The sequence below is a fragment of the Tympanuchus pallidicinctus genome, unplaced genomic scaffold (assembly GCF_026119805.1).
Source record: "Tympanuchus pallidicinctus isolate F22 unplaced genomic scaffold, pur_lepc_1.0 scaffold15, whole genome shotgun sequence".
NCBI lineage: Eukaryota > Metazoa > Chordata > Aves > Galliformes > Phasianidae > Tympanuchus > Tympanuchus pallidicinctus.
Window position 1 is genome coordinate 3,096,953 of NW_026294669.1, and position 13,412 is coordinate 3,110,364.

General features: G+C 39.1%; 1 long non-coding RNA gene across 2 annotated transcripts in view; it reads left to right on the plus strand.

Annotated features, from left to right (window-relative positions):
* Positions 1-13,412, plus strand: part of LOC128077037 (uncharacterized) — a 134,198-nt gene that overhangs the window by 54,467 nt on the left and 66,319 nt on the right. For both annotated transcript variants that reach the window (XR_008204810.1, XR_008204809.1), the window contains exon 2: positions 1,551-1,658. This is a non-coding gene — a long non-coding RNA (uncharacterized LOC128077037). The remainder of the gene's footprint in view (positions 1-1,550; positions 1,659-13,412) is intronic.

Sequence of the window (13,412 nt, forward strand, 5' to 3'; positions counted from 1 at the left end):
TAGTTTGGTTCTCTGCTTCATATCTTTTCATAAAAACCTGTTTTCCATTTATTTCTAGCTTGCAACTGTAATACATCATACGTTAGCCTGGCACCACAGATGATTTGAAAATTTGGGAAAAAAATGCACAATATATATTTATATACATACATGTACTTCAGGTTAAATCATGCACCAAAGTGCAGAAGGATTTTTCACTGACTTAGTTACAGAGCAGTACCCTGGAGACAATTTCATGTTTAATTTAGAATGGCTGCAATATAGGAAATAGTAGAAAACAGGCTGTTGTTCACAGCATTTGCCACCACTATCTTTCCAACAAAAGATGTCACCCAGGTGCTTAGTTTGCAGGATTTCTGACTGTGCTTGAATCCTTGGCTGGATATTTCCCTTCAAACCCATTAGCAGCAGACTTTCCCTTCAACCACATTACCAATAGATCCATTACCCTCTGAGCAGTGCTCACTACATAAGAGGACCTCAGGAGCATTTGCACTAGCACAAAAGTCTGTCCTGGGGACCTTCAGTGCCACTCTCTTTAAGTGATCCATAGCCATTAGGAAGGTCTTGAAGCACAGCTGGGATGAGAAAAAAGGTCTTCTTTGTAATTCAGTGCTACCATTAAATTCTCATTTTCATTTCTGGAGCCCAGAGAAGTTTTAAGTTAGCATGGAAGCAATCTTCAGAAGTAGATGTAAACTCCCACAAGGTTTTTGGAAAGCAGTTTGAAATGGTTTGAAAAGCCAACAGAATAGTTTCTGTAATTTTGAAGTTTTAATTAAATGATAGGAGTTTATTAATTTATCAGCTTACCACAGAATAAAGTCAAACATAGGTGCTGTTTAATTTTAAGAACAGCTGGAACACTTCCCAACTAGTTCTGTCTCTTCAATACAGAAGTCAAAAGCTGAACATCCAGAAGGCTGAGCACAGTTGCTGGAGCACTGGTTCATATAACAATCCATTGACTTTCCAAAGTAGTATCTGCAGGAGATACTGAAGGCCTTCCAGCACTCCTAGAGATGCAGAAAATTAATTGCAAAACCCCCCAGATGGGTTGATCAGAGCAGTGGCATGCGTATTGCAGCCAAATATGGATTTGCAAACCATGCTGGAAATTCTGCATGGGGAAAAGAAGGGCAAAAGGGAACTCTGGAGACTGCAACTCACTTCCCAGACTGATTGTGTCAAGTACAGTGGGGTAGCATTGGGAGCTTATGAGAGATGGGATGGGAAGAATCCTTACCCACCTGCAAGGGCCACAAAGAGAAATAACAGCTGGGGTGCTTGTGGTTAAAAGTTTGTGCTTGTTGTAAGAAGAGTCTGTGACGTTATTAAAGTGAGGTGGTTGGACTGTGTCTTTTCCTTCAGAGGTAATTAGTGCCACATCACAACTTACCTGCTAGCGGGTTCAACTGATTGATCTGGCGACCTCATATGAAATAGATTATTCAAGATCGTAGCAAAGAAAAACAAATTATTTTCTCTTCTTTCTGTTGCAGTCTGCTTGAAAGCTAATTTTCAACTCCATCCTTTCATGTGCTTTACAGGAGATTAAAATGAAATTAGTTCAGAAAGGATACTGCTCAAGATCATTTTAAGATTTTCCAAAGCTCACCAGCTTGTTGACCTGTAAACCACCTTTAGCTGGACAGATGGTAAGTAACAAATTGATCTCAGCCAATAAAAATCTGTCAGAACAATCTGCTGTTGGCAGGTGTCAGATAATTATCTCAATGAATAGATAAGCAAAGTGGTAAGCAAATTAGAAGCATCCATTGTAAGTAACAGGAGGAATTTTATTTATTTATTATGTCCAGGCCCTTGATCATTTGTTGGAAAAAAAAAGAAACAGCCCATGCTCTGTCAGGAGAATCACTGAAATGTTGTACAGGGTTATAGGTGGTGTCACCAACTCTAAAGATTTTGGTTTTCAGCCTTGTGATTCCTCTTTACTGCTAAAAATTTCTGAAAAAAGACTTGGCTGAGATGCAGCAGGAGCCCATTGCTGAGCAGTTTTATGATATATTGTTGCAGTTGCAGTTATTGCTTATACAACATGCTGTCAGAAACTTGCATGGGAACCAGGACCCCTCTGCTCTTGGCACAGTGATAAAAAGACAGTCCCTGTCCCAAAACTCACATCCTGAATTATATAAGACAACAAAAGATAAATTGAGGATCATTGGGCCAAAGAGAAAAGTGCTGTGCTTAGAAAGGAGGGCTTGGAGTTTGTTGCCTGCAGTAGGATTGGAGAGAGCCACAAGACAATATTCTGCCACCAAGGCCAGAGGACACACTATTAAGAAATGATATGAATAAACAAATACTGAGATGGCTTGCTAAGATGTTGTGATTCCAGCTTGGTTGGCACTGAATTTCCAACTGAGACACACAAATCACTGTGAGCGGAGCCTAACTGTTGTACCTAGGTGGGAGCAGTGCAATATGGGTGCTGAGGCTACAGAGACTTGCCTGTTGTTACTCATGTGGTCCATGAGGAAATTTGGAGTGGTTTGCATTTGGGAATATTTAGGCATTTTGTGAGATGTTGGGTTGTTTTTCTGTAGGCATACATATGGATATATATATATAGCACAAGGACTTGGATAGAAAAGTATATGGATCCTTTCTTCCATCCATTTAAGTACATAAATATATATGCACACATATAACAACAAACATACAAATAATTGCAGTACATACAGTACGCAGATATGTTGTTAACTCAGTCAAGCTCCTGGATCTGAGTCCTGGAGGCCAGCATGTGATGATTGCTGTTCCTCTACATCTCCTGCTGTTGAGCTGTGTGCAGGTCTAGGATGTGCCAGAGGCAAGTGATGACCTGGAATGCTTGCTTCCTGCTTCTGCAGTGTACATGCCTCACCCAGCCTGTGCATGCCAGTGCACAGCTTTGTAAGAGCTCCTAATTGATCTGTGATATCCAAATGTGAATTTCTGTTACCCTATAGTTATCAAGAGGAGACTAGAATTTTGAATGCATCTTAATTACACATTAATGAGATTAACTTCTAGTACACATTCCTCTAAGAGGTGTTTGATGGCAGTGTCACTTGTATGAGTGCTGAGAGGAAAGGCCAGATTCGTTCTTCCTCTCTGTGTTTTTCAGTAGAGCTGTATCACAGGTAAATGTGGAGCCTGGTGTCTTTCCTGTTCCAGGGATGACCTCCAACAGGCAGAGCAAGAGATGGACAATGTGGGTGTTGTGCTAGCCACACTCAAGGGCTATTTTGCCAACAAGCATTTGGGGTTAGGCTGAGGCTCTTCCCAGCATTTGCAAAGAGTGAGGAAGGAGACAGCCTGCCTTTACACCCTCAAGGAGGGGGTTTGCTGTTCCCTGTTAACAGGAGTTCAAGAAGACATGGCCAATATACAATGCTTGTACACCAGGGAACACATCTCTGCTGCATGCTGTGCATCCAGTGCCCCCCATCACCACAGAGATCTTCTTCCACACCACTCAGACTTTGGCCAGGGGCTTTAGCTGCACAAGAATTACCCTCATAAATGAGAATTAATTACTGTATTATCTCAGGCATCTAGTCCTTATTACTGCTGATCCTGCAAGGCGAAATCGTAAGGACCAGCACTACACTTGTTGGTCAGGTTCAGGTGGCCATGGGAAATTTAGATTTGAATGTACAGGTTTACCACGGGTTAATGTGAGAGTCTGAATACTAAATACAGCCCACTTTGTTTACTTCCTCTAGGAGCCACAAGCCTATAACCACTTAGACACCTGATATCCCCTTTTAAAGGAGATTAGAAGTCTATCCTGCCTCAGTATTTTGGGATATTCTACTAGAGACTAGGACATTCAAGAGGATTGGATGTTTTGATGTCTTCTTTACAGTGAGATTGCAGGGCCACATTTTACCAAGTTATTAGTAATGAGAGCCATCACACCTTGCCATTTTTCATGCTGACAAGGTATTTTTTAAGACACCGTTTTCTAGGTAAATGGGGAACAAAATGTGATTCATGTCAAAAAAAAAAAAAAAGGGAAAATCAGAGATCACTCATAACAGTTGCATAAAAATCATAAATGGAAAACAGCAGCTGGAGAAAAGCATATTTTGATTAACTATTGAGCCTATTTCTTCCTTCTTGAAAGAGGAGAAAAGAGTAGTTCAGAACTAAGGGCTCAATGCAGCTCAGTTGTGAGATGTGGATCTGGCCCATGCCACATAAGAGAAATATTTTATTTAGAAGAGCTGGACAATTTTGTCTCCATCCTTTTCAGTCCCAAAGAACAAGCATTGTCAGAGTTCCTAATTGACAGCCTTTTGTATAGGAAAACAAATTGGAATTATTTTATGGACCATCCATTTCAGGTTTGGAATAATCTGTCTGTGAACTTATTTTTGTTTCTGTTTTTTTTTTCTGAAACGAGTTCTTAGATCAAGACCACTTTAGTAAAAATGATAACTGAAAGTGACACACAGAATCAAAATATTCTGCTGTGTGTTTCAATTTAGTCAGGGCAATGCCATCACACAGGCAATTCCAAAATAATGTTTAGACAAAAAGTTCAAAGCTCCTTTCAACTTGCTGTGGATTTTACTACATATTCTTAATAAACCCTCTTCATCTGCTACTGTTGAAATATAAGCTTTCAAACAATGTAAACCTAGCAAAAGCCTTTATGTTTTTTACTTCCTTCTTTCCTTACCAGCACTGCTATTATCACATGGTGTGTTCCACATGATAAGCCATTCATTAAAGCATCACCTACTGTTTTTTTCCTCCTCAGTACCAGCTAGAACATGATCTGTCTCTGCAGGAAGACATTGGACCTCTGACCTCTTTTGTAGCTATTCCAGACAAATATAATAAACAGGGTTCACTGAGTTTGTGTAAATCTCTGATTATGTTTACTCTGAAATCCAAGTGTTCATCTCAGGCAGAAAAATTAAGGCTGATTTTCAAATATTATGTACAAACTCTAGCTACTAAGCATTCCATAATGAGCACTTTGGCAATTTAAAGCAAATTAGGGTTCCCACCAGGCAGAGAAGATATACAATATAGTCAAGTAAAGATTGTATGTTGTTTGATGAAAAATAGGTATGCAGAAAAACATGATACAGATTTCTGGCTCTAGGTGAATTAAGACAGTGCTAGCGCACTTCATTACTGAAATTTTGCATTATTCCTCACTTTTAAAAGCTTGGTTTCAGTTTACTAATAATTTCTTTAATGCAGCTTGAGTAAACATCGTCGTAGAGAACCTCCTGTTGTGGCAGTATGTTCCCTTCTGCTGTGATAACTGGGATATTTGGGTGTTGCTGTACAGAAAACAACCAATCTATAATCCTTACATAGTAAAATTTAGCTCTGTTTAGTGATTTGGTGACCCACATTCACTGAGAACTGGTGAAAAGCACTGAAAATGCCTTTACACCTGGTGGGAATTTTGCTATCATGGATCTTTGCTCAGATCATTTGCCTTTGTCAATACAAGGCAGTGCATTCCACCAAGCTTACAATATCGCAGGGAAATACTTCAGGCTTCCCAAAGCAGTGGCTACAGCACCAAGCATCCTGGAACTGGGTATTCAGTCAGCCCTGTCAATTTCTGGATTTGTCTTTGGAAGAGAAAAAGAGATGTCTGGGAATCCAGAAATTGGATGAAAGTTGGTGATGTTGTTAATAAGATCAACTTCTGGCCTATTGGTGAAATAAAAACCATCCCTGGTGGATCTTTTCAATTCTGCTTTACAGTTTTGGGCTTTGCTAGACTTTTTTTTCCCCCTCATTTTGCATTTAATTATTTGTATTTGGGGTTTATATCTATTTAGTACAAAGGAATTATGTCATCTTATGGAAAGAAGGGACTGGGTCTACTAGAGTCATTTTCTGTGTAAAATAGAAGAAAAAAATGAGTTAATGCTCTGGAAGAAAATAGTAGACATAGTTATGCGTTGTTTAAGAACACAAAAATTAGGGCTCATCTGGTTTCTCTTGGTTATACTTTTCACCTCAGAAACTGTACTTTCACTTGAAAATCAACGAAGCTGAATGTGGAGAAAAATACTACATTATTACATTTACTTAAGAAAAGTTGCGGAACATTCTGAAATTTCTACTGTAATAATAATAATTTTGACATGCAGATTTTAAGTCCTGCATTGCTGTTGTAATTAAGTAGAAATCACAGAATGGTTTGGATCATTACCAGTGGCTGCATAAGGGTTTTAGCATCTTTTATCTCCTTTCACTCTGGCTAAAATATGATCCTCACTAGCAAGTTAAACGGCAATTTAGCAGATTGCTCTCAACATTCTGAAGTTCCCCTTTAGTTTGATTTCATTTCTCCAGTCCTTTTCCTTCAAGGGTGACTAAGCAAGCAGTATACTCAAGTTCTTGCAACTCACTCTTTTCTCTTTCCCAGTGGGATTACTGTGTGGTATTACTGATTTAAAGTTTTAAGTGGCTTTATGAAATTTGCTTTAGAAAAGCTGAGCGTGAAAGAACGTAGTTAGAACCTGAGCAAAAGGAACTGATGATATTAACTGAATGAATTTCCTTGAATTTCAAAGAGTATTGGTCTTAACCTTGTCAGGATTGATGTTCCCTGTGCAGCAGACAGAGGGGAAAAAAAGAAAGGGATTTTAAGAGTTTTATGATTCATATAGAATGATCTGAGTACCTGTAGTAAGAATGTGGAGCATCTATGTGCCTCTTGCAGAAGTACTATGGTAAAAGGAATGAGTTATCATTACCAAATGTAGGCATTTCAACAGGTTTTTGGTTTTCATTTATTTTTGTATTGCTCAGTAAAAGCTTTCTGAAATTTCCATACAACGTTACTTAGAAAAGGAAGTAAATTACTCACTGCTGAGATAAGACCGGAGTCTGCTTCTGTCACCTTTAAGGAGTTTATTCAGTAGAAGGGTAGGCCCCGTAATAGTGTTGTTTTGTGTATGGCTGGGAGAAGCTGAATCATTATTAATTGCAAATTGATCAGTTGCCTTTTTTTTTTTTTTTTAATTTAATGAATTATTCATGAACAGATCCCAAACTTCTGTGAATATATTCAGTATTCACCTAACAGTTGGGATGAACAACTTTCAGAAACTAGTGATTGACAGTGAACCTTCTGGTACACTATTTAAACAATATTGATTCATGGGCATGTTAATATATTTGTCTTTATCTTGAATCTCTATAAAATCATATCTGTTGGCAAATGGACACAATTATCTGGTTGTGTGACCCCTCAGCCCCGGATAAAACATGTTGTACTTCATCTCACTGTAACATCTGCCCTTAAAAATTATAATGCAGTTCATAAAGATGTGTTCAACCAAGTTAGCTCCTCACATATGATCTACAACAAATGCTTTACCATACTGTGGATGGAAAAATTACACTCTTGTCTTACTACGTAACAAGAGCATTAAACACTGTATTTCTTGCTGTCTGCTTTTCAGAGTTTTCAAACCTTTATGGACTTTATGAATTCTTCTCCTCCAGTATTTTCTTTCATTGGGAAATACCAGTTCAGTGAGAAATGAGGACTCAGTAGCTTACTCCATGAACGAAATGCTGACTCAAACTGTCATTTATGTTGATGGCTAAGTGTATTTTATCCCTATATCATCCATTCTATGATATCCTCTGTTATAGTCAGTTTTATTCCTGAATTTATTTTTGCAGGACTTTATAGAGGTCTTTTTCCAGCCCACCACCTTTCACATCCTTATATTGATTCAGAAACAAAGCAGGTCAGAGTCCCCTCTGCCCTGAAGTGTTGTCTCAGAATGTGCTGGAATTGATGTCAGAGCAACAGACTGAAAATGTCCTCAGAAAACGTGAATGTCAACACCAAAGGAGGGTTACTACAGGCAGACTGGCACTTTATCCCCAGAAACTCGACTCTGTCTCAATACAGAGTTCATAACAACCTCAGGGTCCTATAGCAATCTCCTACGTGGAAAGCTCATATATGTGTAGGAATGTTGGGTATGACTCTGTGGCCAAGCTCCAAATGTTCAGGGATGGACTGAGGTGTACATGAGACTGCAGCATGGTGGGAAGTCTGCTCCCACTCTGCCTGCAGGAATGATTTACTGCACATTCAGCTTTAAACGTGCCTTTTTGTTTTCCAGATAACTACAAAAATAATGAATAGTGATTAATAATGTTGATTGAGTAGGATGTTCTACCTATGTCTCAGAAATCAGGAAGATTTTAGAGGGAAAGCAACCTGATTGTTTGAGGCTATTTGCATCTGAATATATGACTTCTCCTTTAACTTAATGAATACCACAGTACTCTTCAACCTCCTTACCATATGAAACTATCAATTCACAATCTGATGGAGGGAGGTGTGTGTGAAACTTTGGCATAGCAGTCAAAGCCAATAAATAGCAAATACCTCTAACACAGAAGTGCGTAAGAAAATGAAGGCTCACCCAGTGAAGTGGACCTTGATGAAGGCCACACTTAGGAAGGGGTGGATCAGAGAAGGCTGCTGCCAGTTTTGCCATCCTTTTGCTGGTTTTTGCAGTCCCATAAGAATTGCAGAGTTTCTCCTTAGAAAGGGAACTGCACTTCGTCAGAGTGAACAATGAGCGCACTGGTGGTCTTTGGAACAGCTATTGCAGACCCTTGGAAAACCCTGTACTCCACAACAGTGCCTAACACAGGAGATATATATACTGAAAGTGGATAGATGGAAAAAGGGGAAATTGTGTTCCAACCTGTATTTGCCATGGGGCTACCAATCTTGTAGTTTTGGCTCTTCTGGCCAAGAGCTAAGGGGGTCCCAGCAGTGGATTCAAGAAAAATGTGATTAGCCCATGTGTGTGCCATTGGCAGCGACCAAGAAATCAGTGGGCTAAGCTAAAGCTTATGTTAGACGAATTATATGATGCTGAAGACAAAGGGAGAATCCAAAATAGTAATAGCAAAGGACACTGGACAGTTAGGGAAGAGAGACCTATGGGGAGAACGTGGGAACCCTGGGAACCCTCAGGGCTCTATACAGGGCTTGCTATTTACCTCCAATTTCCTGATTCTTTTCAAATTGTTTCATTAGAATTAAAATAACCAGTATTTTCTCATTTTGCTAAATCCCATTTTAAGTGTTCCGCTTATCATGTCATGCGCTACAGCCATAACACCTTTGATCTCATTCTAAGCCTTGAAATAACTAGGCATGTTTCATAGCAGTCAGCATGGCTTTGGCTTAAAAGATAAGGCCTACAGTACCTGTGCTGTGTGTCACGATGCTAACAAAATATGAATGAAAAGTTATTTACGCCTTCCCCATTATTGTTTGTCAAATGCATGCATCCATAGTAAAGCTCTAGCAAAATGTCTTTAATTGTATTCTGCTTGAGCACTTCTTATTTTGAACCTGCAGCTCTTTTTTGGTTCTCATTCACGATATGTAATAATCATCATCATCATAATCATAAATACGAATGGAAAATATGTTTGAATAGTAAATTTTGGCCTACTGGGACTGTCAATCGTGGATGGGCTCTTGATTGATCAGAATATTACACAATGGCATGGTGTAATTCTTTAGTGTGATGTTGTAAAATGGAGTATTGCTTCTGTTATTTTATCCAGTTTGCTTTTATATGACAGGGTTTATTGTGTGTTATGTTGTAGCTCATTCCTCTGTTCACAATGCCTACTGATGTGTAATTATGACTTGTCTGAACTGTAAGAAGGAGCAGTAAGTGAAAGAAAATCTGCAAGCACACTTGATTTATGAGCCCTGATACTATATTACAGTCCTAATCTGCCTGCTTAACTTAGCTTCAGGCAAACTTACTGTATAACATGCTTACGATTAGCACTGCAGCAAGTTGTAGAAGATTTACTCTGTTGGAGCTATGAGACTTTTTTAAAAATGATTTAGTCGCTATTTCAGTTACAGGTATGGCAATAAATTACTTCACATATAAAGACTCTGTGTCAAGGAACAGCCCTTGCAAAAAGGCTTTTTATGCGGTAACAAAGAACAGTGCTCAGAGTGTTTTCCTCATACAAAACGTCTTAATGTTATTGGTCATTTTTTTTATGATGAAACTTCTTACGCATTCTTCTCACATTCATACAATTTGTTTTATTATACTGCAGCTTTTGTAGCTCAGTACAATCTGCTTATTATAAGAATGTCTGTTTGGATCCAGTGAATCTCATATTTTCAATAGTGTCCAAAAATAGAAATTACTATGAATGTGCAAATGAAAAGAAGGCCATAAAGCAATGACTTAATGTCAGGAAGAAAAGATGTAAGGAGATTTGCATTTTTTTTTAATCACCATTCATGAAGACAGATGCATTCGTTCAGTCTGCTTGAAACTATAGCATATTCAGAGCAGCTACTTTTGGTAAACCAGAGCGGTACATTTTTACCCTCAAATAATAAAGATCAGCGTTGATCATTCAGGGCTGAGGCTTGGTCTCGTTGAAATCATTGCATGGCTTGCCTTTTGACTTCCCTGGAATCCCTATTATACAGCATTCTCTATAGCAGATTAGCAAGAGATCTAAAGCTTGACCCAGGGAAATACTCCCTTTGGTTACATGGGCGGTTATCATTCATTGTTTTGCTGAACAGGACTGCATGCCTTTAAGTCAGGATAGGTGTTCATGCAGAGATTTTGGAGTTGGTCATTAGAATGATTTTTTTTCCTGGGCATTAAAGAAATAAAAAAGGAAAATAATAGGTAAGTTGTGCCATAGTAAGGTCTGTATCAGGTCAAAAATAAAATGTACATCTCAAAAGAATGGTAAATGTTAATAAAAATAGCTGCATGGGAAGAACCCCAAAAAACTACTTCCAACCAGACTTGGCTTTGTTTTTAAGTTTTTATTCAGTTTCTATTTACTAAAGCTGATATTGTGAATGCTTAATGTTATTTTTCTCCTTTAAAAATAGCTACTCACACCTATCTAAGGCTGTTATGATTACCAGTGAAATGTGGACTGTTTGAAGGGGACCATACATAAGTTATTTTTCTGTTTCTGCATTGCAGTAGCAAAATGTAAAGGTCTCTGAAAGGTACAGTGGGACTGAGATCATATATGTGGAGCTTTTTGTTTTCTATCTTGTTCCAAAAAATGTTTCTGTTGCATACTATAGAGTCCAGTGAGGAGGTGGCTTTCCTACAGCCAGATGTACAGCTGTAATCCTGAGCACAAATACAAATCTGAAGGTGGGGTTTGGCGGTGCCCACTCACCCACTTCTGTCGTCTACCATGACACCATTTGGTAACAGACACCATTTGGTAACACACGCCATTTGCAAGGGCAAAATGCACAGTCTGGGGCTGGAGGTTGCAGTCATCATGTTACAGACATCATCCACAAGTATGTGCTGATGATATTGACTGAACAAAAGGTTTATGAGGCAGAAGATGTATTTTTTTCTAAATGCTCCTGTGCTACCTATAACCTAATTAACTTTACTTTAGCCAGCTGAGTATACCTGGCAACAAAATATATCATGTGGCAATTAGCTTTCCTCCTTCTGGCTTAGTACACTTAAGTTGTTTATTGAAAAGGTTAAATATTGATTGAAAACGGATAATAGAACCATATTACGGTTGTATGCTAAATGGCAGAAGTTGCCTGTAAAACATTTCCAGTTACCCCACAGTAATACAGTTACAGAATGGCAATCTGCTGCTAAGCACCCAGGCAAAAAATCAGAAACAAATATAAATCACCCACTATGCAGCCATTCTTATCAGTACACTGAATTCACACAAACATGTTTGGAAGTTCAGTCATTAATTATCATGATGTTGAAATAATATAATAAAAATAATAATTGCTTGTGAAGTGATCTGTTGACTCCCTCCTCTCTCGGCGGAGGCTCCTCTCTGTCTCTCCCTCTCTCCTACCGTACCATGTGAAGCCGCACAGACAAAGTATCAAGTGATCACATAGCATGAACTGCAGCCCGAGGCAAAGCTTGTTATTTTACTTGAAACGGTGATGCATTTAGGACCCAGAAACTGTCAATAATTTTTTCTGACTTCCAGGGGATAAAAATCCCAATTACAGTAACTTTCCTGTGAAGCTACGGAGTGTAGTGCCACTGCATTAATATTGCGATACATCCTTAACACCTATCAGCTCTGTTGTTTTGTTTGTGCCGTAGACAAAAGCTATGCAGATCTGCAAGGTTAAGCTGATTCGGTCTAATTGTTGCTTCCTTGCAAAAGTGGAAAGTAGATATTCCAAGAAGGCCGGTCACAGTGGGGTCTGGGGACAGTAACGCATTGTGACTTGTCATGCTTCAGCCAGTTGACTTTGATAAGACTGTTAATGTAGATTCAAGGGTCTTTGGTTTTGTTTTGTTCCTTTTTTAGCTTTTTTTTTTTTTTTTTTCCTGTAAAACATGGAAACGAGACTGTTTCCAAAGGAATGATCTGAGAAATTGGGTTTTAGGATCAGCCCCTACAATTCAGCTGCTTCTGGAGCTCTGCGGTGAGAGATGAATCCAGAGAGTCACGCATAAAGAAATGTCAGTCTTCATGCAGTAGATTAAAAAATATAAAAAAAGCGTGAAAAAATGAACCTTATAGATTTGGTCCTCAGAGGGGAGGACCACCAGGAGACTTGGCAGCTGCACTGTGTCAATAGGAAACCATGTGGGTACTGGGGACACCTTTGGGTGGTTGAAGCTTCCAGTCCCTTGGGTGATGTTTCTGTCCTGCTACCTGCGAGGAAATGGCCCTCTCTCCACACCTCACAGAGGGATGCATGCCAGCATTATTCCTGGTGCACTCCCACCACACGTTCCCATCTGTCCCACTCCTGGGTAGTGAGAAAGTGATGATATAACTCAATTTAATGCCACGATAATGTAACCAGACCAGAGAGAGACACCCACTTTGTTCTTCTGCACTCCTTCAGCTGGTGAATACATCTCTGACTCTCAACTCTCTCTCTCTGAGGTCTGATCCTTTTTTTTTTCTTTCTTTTTTTTTCTCTTTCTTTCTTTTTTCCCCTTTGATAGCAGGAACAGGCATGTGCCAAATTATTGGTATTTAATAGCCTGGTGCCAGTATGTGTTTTCGAAAGGAAAAGATGCATACACTAGTCTGTACGATAGCTAACAAATGTGTTTGTTACTGACATAATCAGAAATGCCATGCTGGAAGGCTAAACATGAAAAGCCTCAGGTCTCCCCCTCTGGTTAACATAGCTCTGTTATTTCAGGTCAGGAGCAAAGTAAATGTAAAGATGTTAAGGAAGAGTCTGAGTGAGCACAGAGGTGAGTCTGCAGCAATACCAATACCAGATTAGTTCTGCTCATTGCATTGCTTGCTTCCTAAGGAAACCCTGGGTTGGAATTGCTATAAAAATATGTTTTACCTGATAGTATTTTACAAAGATGTCATATGTGTTACTC